The 5,562-nt window shown below is 55.5% G+C and overlaps 1 protein-coding gene across 2 annotated transcripts in view; it reads left to right on the top strand.

The window, feature by feature from the left end:
* The first annotated feature begins 832 nt into the window (after positions 1 to 832).
* Positions 833 to 5,562, top strand: part of Zbtb2 (zinc finger and BTB domain containing 2) — a 20,907-nt gene continuing 16,177 nt past the window's right edge. Inside the window, exon 1 of one of the 2 annotated variants that reach the window (XM_029533220.1) lies at positions 833 to 1,126. The gene's annotated coding sequence lies outside the window, so the exon portion shown is untranslated. Of the gene's footprint in view, positions 1,127 to 1,481; positions 1,644 to 5,562 lie in introns of those variants that run through there. The other variant, XM_021221475.2, reaches the window with a different exon arrangement.

The following is a 5,562-nucleotide window of genomic DNA, read 5'->3' as shown; positions in this document are numbered from 1 at the left end:
AGCACGCAAAAGGGATAAAACTGTACTACCTGAAACACAACTTCTAGCAAAACGGCAACATAAAAAGTCAACTTTAAAACCTTAAGAAGGCTCAATCAGGGCATTCCAACTCCCCTGCCATGTTACCATGTTTCAGGATCTCCCTTTATCACACCCCACAGGATGGCAACTCTGACTCCACTCCACCAGATCCTCAAGAGACCAAAAGTCAATCAGAGTAGCGTCCTGTCCAAATGCACACACAGCGCAAAGCACCACACAACTCAACACGGGGAAGTAGCCCACTCAATCCTAACGGGAACATCTTAGCCGACAAGTCGCCTATGCAACGCCGCAAGCACCTCGACCTCGCAAAGACACAGGACATGCTAAGCGACAGCTACTTCTGTATGACTTTTCAGCCAGCACCGGTGGCAACGCCGTCGGTGACCGCCAACAGCCCAACTCCGTATCTTAGGCCGAAGAGCTAACCCGGAGCAGTCCGGGGACAAAGGCAGAGAGCCAAGAGATGCCAAGCATCTCTTGACAGAACGGGCGTGCGTCTCCCTCTGCAACCCCCCGAAAAAAAAAACCAAAAAAACAAACAAACAAAAAAGACCGTCTGCAGCGGCAGGACTGGTCCTACCGAAACACTCTGTAAACAAGGGGGCCGGGCCGCCAGCCTCCGGGCCCGGGGCGGCCGCTGCGGAGAAGTTTCCTCGCCTCGGCTGCACATGGCTTGCAGAACTTTGGCTGCGGCCGCGAGCCCCAGGCTGGGTGGGAGCCGCAGCGCCGAGCTGCAGGCGGCGGCGGCGGGGCGGGCGGGGGGAGGGGAGCGGCTGGGGGGGCGGAGGGGCTCTTGCCGCCACTGCTCTCTCGCCGCCTCTCCCCCCCGGCGGGAGCCGCTCTCAGCCTCTTTGCACTAGTCGCTCCGCTCTCTCGGTCATGTGACCTTAACGTAACCGGACAGGAAAAGCCCCGCCGCCGCCGCCCGCCGCCGCGCCGGAGACACCGACCGCGGCGGCAGCAGCAAGCAGCAAGCAGCAGCAGCAACGCGGGGCAGAGGCGGCGGCGGCGGGGACAGTTAGGCCAGGCCGCCCGGCTCTGCCTCCCCACTCACGCCCCGCCGCGGCCGCACCGGCGACAGGTAAGCGCGCACCGCCACCGCGTCCCGGGGCCCACGTGCCGCCCCCGGCCCGGGCTCCGGGGAGCAGCAGGGAGGGGCGGGAGCCGCCGGAGCTCGCAAACGGTTCCGGCAGCGGCCGTGGCAACAAAGGCGACGGATGACTCCCGGTCCCGGGGCTCCCGGCGAAGGCAGGCGGCGGGCCCGAACGCGCGGGGCGCCGGGGCGGGGAGGCCGGGGCGGGGGCGGCCCCCGCGGGGCGGGGGCGGCGACGGCGCCAGGCGCCGGGGTCCTGGCCGCCTGACAAAACCCTCCCGGCGGCCGGGCGGCGGCGGCGGCGGCGAGTCGCGGCCGCTCCATCCGGGGCTTCGCGGGAGGGGGAGGGGACGGAAGCCGAGAGGGCGGGCGCGAGGGGAGGGGGCGCTCCGCGTTCCGGTCCTAGTCGCCGGTGCCTGCTGCCCGCCGCGGCCGAGGGCGTCCGGAGCGGGCGGCTGCCGGGGGAGCGGTCCCGCGCCGGAGCCCCGCCGGGTGGGCCCGTCAGGTGCGTACTCGGCCGTCGCCTCCCGCCGGGCTGGTCTTCGCCGCCTCGGCGGCCGGGCGGCGAGCTGCGGAAGTGGGCTGGGGGGAGGGGAGGCAGCAGGGAGGGGGAGGGGAGGGATCCGGTCGGACCGGAGCAGGCCCGGCCTCTCTGGCGCGTCTCCCAGCTGCAGCGGCTCCTACAGCTGCTGTCGCTACTGCCACGGCTCCGCCTCCCGCTCGCGGGCGGGGGCGCGCACGCGCGCTTCCGGCCTCGGGTCTCGCGCTGTCTGCGGCTCTCGCGCGCGCTGCTCCCCTGCCCTCCCCTCCCCTTCCCCTCCCCTCCCGCCCCTCCACCACGCCCCTGGCGCCGGGGCCGTGGCGCCGGCCGGGGCGGTGCGCGCACGCGCGCGCGCGCGCGGCGTAGGCGTCGGCATTGTGTTGGGCGCCGCGGGACTCGGGGCGCGGGCGCGCGAGCGCGAGCGCGCGGGGCCTAAGGGAGGGGCGTGCGAGCGAGCGGCGCGACCTGAGCGCGTCGCTCCCTCCCCCCTCCCTCCCCTCGGCCCCTGGGGCGGGACCGGGGCGCCGGTCCTCCCGCTCCGCCCCCCCTCCCTTGCGGGGCGGGGCCGAGGCCTCCTGGGCGGGTCTTCGCCGCCTAGGGCTGCAGCCGGAGCGGCCGCGCCCTCCTCTGCCTGCTGGGCCGGGCTGGGAGCGTTTGAGCCGGGGAGTTAGGGCTTTGGGCTGCTGCCGGGGGTTTTAAGCGCAAGCTCCCAGACTGTTGGTTCGCAGATCAGAGTGCATGAACAATTAGAAGCTGTGTAGGGTGCAAGCTTCCTGTTGCTTTTAGCTGGTCGTGGGTTATAAAGACTCTCCAGCAAATTAGATCGCGCAGCCGAGCAGGAAGAGGGAAAAATCTTGTGCCTGACAGGCAATTTGCTGCGAGAACTTCCCACCCAACTTCTCGAACAACTTAATTACACCTCGGGGAATCTCCTCTCTCCCAGTCTGTATTGTTCTTTCCCACCATCATCATACAGTACCTTTGGCCCACTTAGCGCGAGCGCCTAGATTCTACTCATTTTCAGAGTGTATTGTTTTAGTAAAATATGGCATAAAGAGAATGGATTTGGGGCTAGCGTAAGGGATGGACTCAACGTGTCTAAATGGTCTGTGTGTCCTTCCTGGTTGACACTGTCTGTATAGACCCTGGCCACCAGACCAAGGCACGTGTACAACTAACATTTTATCCTGAAAGGCATGAAATTAGAACTAATACATTTTGCCAGTGTGTTAGTCCTACAAGCAGGCAGATCTCTGAGTTCGAGGCCAGCTTTGTCTATAGAATGAGTTTCAGGACTACAAACCCTGTTCAAAGGAAAAAAAAAACAAACCCTAGGACATTTTAATTCTCATTATTATGGTTTCTTACAAACAGAAAAAAATCAAATTTGGGGTTGGGGACATTCATAGTAACGGCTTTAGTTTGCTCAATATATTTGAGACCTTGATAATTTTTAAGAACGTAAATTCTTTTAAGCATGACATTGTTTCTCATTTCTTTAGGGATTCCATGTTCTTTTTTTGTTTTCTTTGTTTTGTTTTATTTTCCTAGCTAAGGAACTGGCCAGTTGTTGAAAACATAGTATTTAAAATTAAAAAAAAAAAAAAGGTGAAAAGTGTGACAGAAAGAAGCACTAGTGGCATTAGAGACCTTTGTCCCCTTGTTCTGCCTCTTTGCTCACTTGTAAGCTTCTCCTTCAAAGACTGTGTCTATAAATGGGTGCAAAACTCCCACCAAAGTACTCCTGCAAAGTTAATGTTAGACATGTCTTAATCACAGAACAAGGGCTGGTAGAGGTTTTTTATGTTAAATTATATAAACTATACAGTGGTTTCCAGATTTTTTCATTTCCCGAGAACTTTGTGGCGGCTTGAATAGAATGGTCTTGATAGACTCATCTATTTGAATGCTTAGTCACCAGGGAGTGACACCATCTGAGAGAATTAGAAGGACTGAGAGGTGTGGCTTTGTTGGAGTAAATCTGTCACCAGAGATGGGCTTTGAGGCTTCAAAAGTTCATGCCAGGCCCAGGCTCTCTCTGCCTGCAGATCAGGCTACAGCCCTCTGCTTCTCCACTGCCACATCTGCCTGCCTTTATGATAATGGACTAAACCTGAAACTGTAAGCAAGCCCACAGTTAAATGCTTTCCTTTGTGAGAGCTGCCTTGGTCATGGTGTCTCTTCACAACAACTGAACAGGGACCGAGACAACCCTACAAAACTCTGTGTCCCAACACCCAGTCCGGAGCTGCGCCTTCTCAGGCCATGATTTGAAGTACCTACTGGCTGGCCCCACACCTGTGAAGGTGGGGGTGCTTTCCTGCCTGAGAATTCCTAGGACAGATAGACAGTGAAGGAAACAGCTTGGCATCAGCTTTAGAGTGGGGACTCTCTGATCGTAGTGTCCCCAGGTCTTTCATCCCTACCCCCAATGCCCTTCCCCTGTAGATGTATGGTGCAGGATGAGGTAGGAGAGGGAAACTGAAGACTCGCTGGCCTGTGGCCAATGGCACCTATCACTCCTCTCCTTATATATGTTCCTTGGGTCTCCTAACAGGACACTGAGACCCTATCAGGGGATTTCGGAGTGATACTAAATGAGACGCCATGTGTCTCAGTGGTAAGATTGTCATAAAGATGTGGGATCTAGCCAGGCACATGCCTGAAATCCCAACACTCCCAAATTGGAGGTTTGAGAGTCAGGATTTCAAGTCTGCCATCATGAACACAGAGAATATGAGGTCTACATGAGACCCATAAAAAAGAGGGAAGGAGAGAGACAGGAATGGGGGAGGAGAGGGAGATAGACAAGGGTTATGGGGTACAGAAGAGCAAGTATCAGACACAGGACCCTCACTAAGGAACAGCAGCCCAGGTTGACATGCAAGATTATTTTTTCCTGGTTCAGAGGCCCAGTGAGATGCTGGTGTTTACATTCAAACACAAGCCCTAGACCAGTGCACGAGGGATGTACTTGTGACTCTTCAAGAAAACTCAAGACAGACATGGTATCATGTATCTGTAACCCTAGCACTAGGGAGTCTAGAACGAGAGGATTGGTGTGTTGCAAGTTCAAGGCCAGCCTGGGTTAACTAGCAAGGCCTCTCCCAGAAATAACAGGAAGAAAAGACATTTACTGTACAAAGTTAGGAATTTGTGAAACACTTTATTATATCTGGCTAAGTACTTACAAATGTCTTTATTTTTACAAACCCTTTGACAAGTGTGGTGATGCACACATTTAATTACAGCATTTGGGAGCCAGAGGCAGAGGAGTGTCTTGTGAGTTCACGGTTTACATAATGGCAGTGAGTTCCAGGAGAGCTAAGGCTATGTAGACAGACCCTATCTTAAAAAAGCAAAAACAGCTGGGCGGTGGTGGTGCACGCCTTTAATCCCAGCACTCGGGAGGCTGAGGCAGGCGGATTTCTGAGTTCGAGGCCAGCCTGGTCTACAGAGTGAGTTCCAGGACAGCCAGGGTTACACAGAGAAACCTGTCTCGGAAAAACAAAAAACAAAAAACAAAAAACAAAGCAAAAACAAAACCAAAAATTTTATGTCCTGTTCCTTTAAAATTGTGTGCACATTATAGGTCCTATACCAGGGAAAATGTAGAATAACCTCAAATTAATTTTAAAATGTGTGAGTATGCTGAGCCAGACTAGCTGGTTATTTTGATTTCTCGATCCCCAAAATGTGTATATAAGTATCTCCAGTCTTTCTGAATCCCATGGTTGAATTCCGTATGGTTGAAAGAATTTTCACTAATGATGCTGATCTTATTTTTCCAGTGTGTTAGCATTGGGAAACTTTCATAATTCATTGAGCCAATATTTTCCAAATGACCACTAGATAATGATTTAAAAGGGGGGGGGGGGGCTGG

The sequence above is a fragment of the Mus pahari genome, chromosome 21 (assembly GCF_900095145.1).
Source record: "Mus pahari chromosome 21, PAHARI_EIJ_v1.1, whole genome shotgun sequence".
Lineage (NCBI taxonomy): Eukaryota > Metazoa > Chordata > Mammalia > Rodentia > Muridae > Mus > Mus pahari.
This window is presented reverse-complemented; position numbering and strand designations above follow the sequence as displayed.